The following is a 3,035-nucleotide window of genomic DNA, read 5'->3' on the forward strand; positions in this document are numbered from 1 at the left end:
CTCCGGCGTCGTAGTTGGAGAAGGTACTACTGCCTCTAACCTTTTATTATATACACTTGCTTTTTTCTTGAACTTGATATCACAGGTTCTCTGTGAAGGTTGTTGCAACCTTCCACAGTCTGGGAAGCAAGTCTAAGTAAGTTTTTCATGAAGTGTGTTTTTAGTGTGTTTTTGGGTCAGGTGGTCAGATCATTCTCCATGGCTATGCCAGGATAGCAAGGGTGGTGGTCTAGTCATTTTAAGGTCAAGGAACGTGTGGCAGCCCCACAGAGACTTTTACAGCCCCCTGGGTGAATCGCTGGGTCTCTCAAGGAATACAGGCAAATGAGGCAGGATAACTACAAAACCAGCTTCCTTTTCAGGTAGGAAACAGATTAATGGTGCAGCTAATTTGTAGCGATTAATAATTATACGAGTTCCCGACGGGGTTGTCATTTTCTAACCCACCACCAATGGTGTCAATTAGCTATATATAACTACCAGGGAAGTTGCATATTTAAAAATGGTATTTTTATTTTAAAATAAATTTTTAAATATACTTACCTGGTAGTTACATATATAAAAGGTCCCTCCCTCCCCTCTGAAAACAGGGACATGGAATTTCTGTGGACAAATGGTAATTTTTCCAGGTACGTGGATAGAGGGAGCACAGGTATGAGCACGTGGCCACCTGTCGGCGATTGCCGCGAATTTTGAATTTCTGCCGTGCGCGCGACGAATCAGCGGGATTAAGCTATATATATGTAACTACCAGGTAAGTATATTTAAAAATTTATTTTAAAATGAAAATACCATTTTCACACTCATGCAATCATGTGCTCTTTCTCCCATCACATCTTCATGCAATAAACCCTCACGAACATGCATCACATTCACTCCCCACACACACGAGGACTCGCCCAGCTGAACCTTCTGATTAATTAGTTTCCAGAACATCCTGGCTGACTTAATCCCTTCTTCCTACAAACCCTTGCTACATGCCCATCCACCCCACATTCAGTACACTTACACGCTGCTCCTGGCACATCTTCGCATAATGACCATCCTTACCACAATTACGGCATATTGCATTTGTACGATTACTCCTACATCCACTTGCTACATGCCCAGTCGTACCACACCGATAACACTTAACCACTTTCTCTTTCTTACAGTCGCTAATACAATGCCCTGTCTCTCCCCACCCGAAACATGCTCCTAATGCCCATCTACACTCGTCCTTTTTATGTCCTACCTTCCCACACCTATAACACTTCTCTTCATGGATACCACTACTTAACCTACCTTGCTGCGCACTAGCACTTCTATCTCTCCAAACTTTATTTCCCTGTCTAATCCCTTCATTTCTTAACATGGGTATTCTTACATTACTCGCCATAACACTTCTATCTACTACACTATCAGCTACCCTCATTGGCCCTCTCATAACAGCATCTCTAAAACTACCAAATTCTGGCACACTTTCTTCCATTCCAGTTCTTACACTCACAGATTTACTTTCTTTCATACACCTATCCAACTCGTAATCCTCAACTATCTCTAAAATATCATCCCAATTAAATTTCAATCTAGTCAACCTCATTTTCTCCTTCCGTTTCAAATTAATAAACTCATACACACTCTCTGGTACTGTACCCAAAAACTAATTCATTAGTTCCTTATTTTCATTTATTCCTTCGTCCCCATACTTCATTCTAGCTGCAGTTTCTAACCGACATACATACATCGAGATTGATTCACCCACATTCATTCGTGGTTCATCAAAATAATTTTTACGCTTATACCTAACACTACCCTTCATACGTTTTACTTGTTCAATTATTCTCTTCTTTACACTTTCATACTCAACATCTGCAATCATTATCACCCCATACATCACCAACAAATATCCTGACAAAAATTCTCCTAACTCTTTAGCCCAAACTCTCTTACTATCCCCATACTTAGCTTGACAAAACCTTTCATATTCCCGAAAGAAGTCGTATTCATCCCTACTGTTATGTTCATTAAACCTTTCACACCTAGGTACCTCTCTCATATACACTGTCTTACAAACTTCCTCTACTTCATTCTCACTACTATCTTCACTGCCTATTCCCTTCTTATTGCCTTCCTCCTCATTTGAATACAATGAATCTAATTCTACACTCAAATTCCTATCTTTAACAATTCCCTTCTTATCCCTTTTTCTTACTTACCCCCTTCACCCATTCATGATCATCCTCACTCACACCCTAACCTTTCTTCTTTTCTTTCTTCATATTATCTTTAACTTTCTTCTCATTCTTCCTATCACCCTTCGGTCCAATCTTACCATGTCTAGTCCCTTTATTTTCAATATCACTATCACTACCTTCCCCATTATCACTTACCCTATCCTTCTCTTCCACCATCAACCTGTTACCCGAAGCAGAAGCCACTCCTCCGACTGCACCTTCACCCATGACAGTTTTCATCATCCCCATTACTTGCCCCACCATAGCTTCCATTCGTTTCTCATTTTCTCGCATCCCCATCTCAACAGTTACCCAAAGTTCCCTTAGTTTCCTTTGCATCTCTTCATTCTCACAACTCAACCTCGCATTCTCCACCAACCTCTCCTCTCGCTCATTAGACAACCGCAATTCCTCCTTTAAAACCTGTAACTGTCCCTCCATTTCGATACCATTAATATTTCAAGTCTAATTACTAAACAGGACGAGGGGGCTGGGAACCCCCTCTCCTGTAAAAAAAATTCCTGCGAGACATCGACAAGGAGATGGAGCTGGGGGGAGAGTGACTGCTCCCCGCACTCTAGTTTTGGGGTGTTTGAATGTGCGTGGATGTAGTACGATAGAGAGTAAAAGATGTGAGATTGGAAGTATGTTTAGAAGTAGAAGGATGGATGTATTGGCCTTGTGTGAGACAAAGATGAAAGGAAAGGGTGAAGTGATGTTTGGTGAAATGTCTGGTAGAGTGTCTGGGATTGAAAGGGGAAGAGCGAGAGAGGGTGTGGCGTTATTGCTGAGTGAATGGATGACAGGTAAAGTAGTGGA

The 3,035-nt window shown here is 41.4% G+C and overlaps 1 pseudogene; it reads right to left on the reverse strand.

Moving 5' to 3' along the window:
- Positions 1–973: 973 nt before the first annotated feature.
- On the reverse strand, positions 974–2,657 carry LOC137637413 (uncharacterized; annotated as a pseudogene).
- Between the last annotated feature and the right edge of the window lie 378 nt (positions 2,658–3,035).

Source organism: Palaemon carinicauda, unplaced genomic scaffold (assembly GCF_036898095.1).
Source record: "Palaemon carinicauda isolate YSFRI2023 unplaced genomic scaffold, ASM3689809v2 scaffold717, whole genome shotgun sequence".
Classification (NCBI taxonomy): Eukaryota; Metazoa; Arthropoda; class Malacostraca; order Decapoda; family Palaemonidae; genus Palaemon; species Palaemon carinicauda.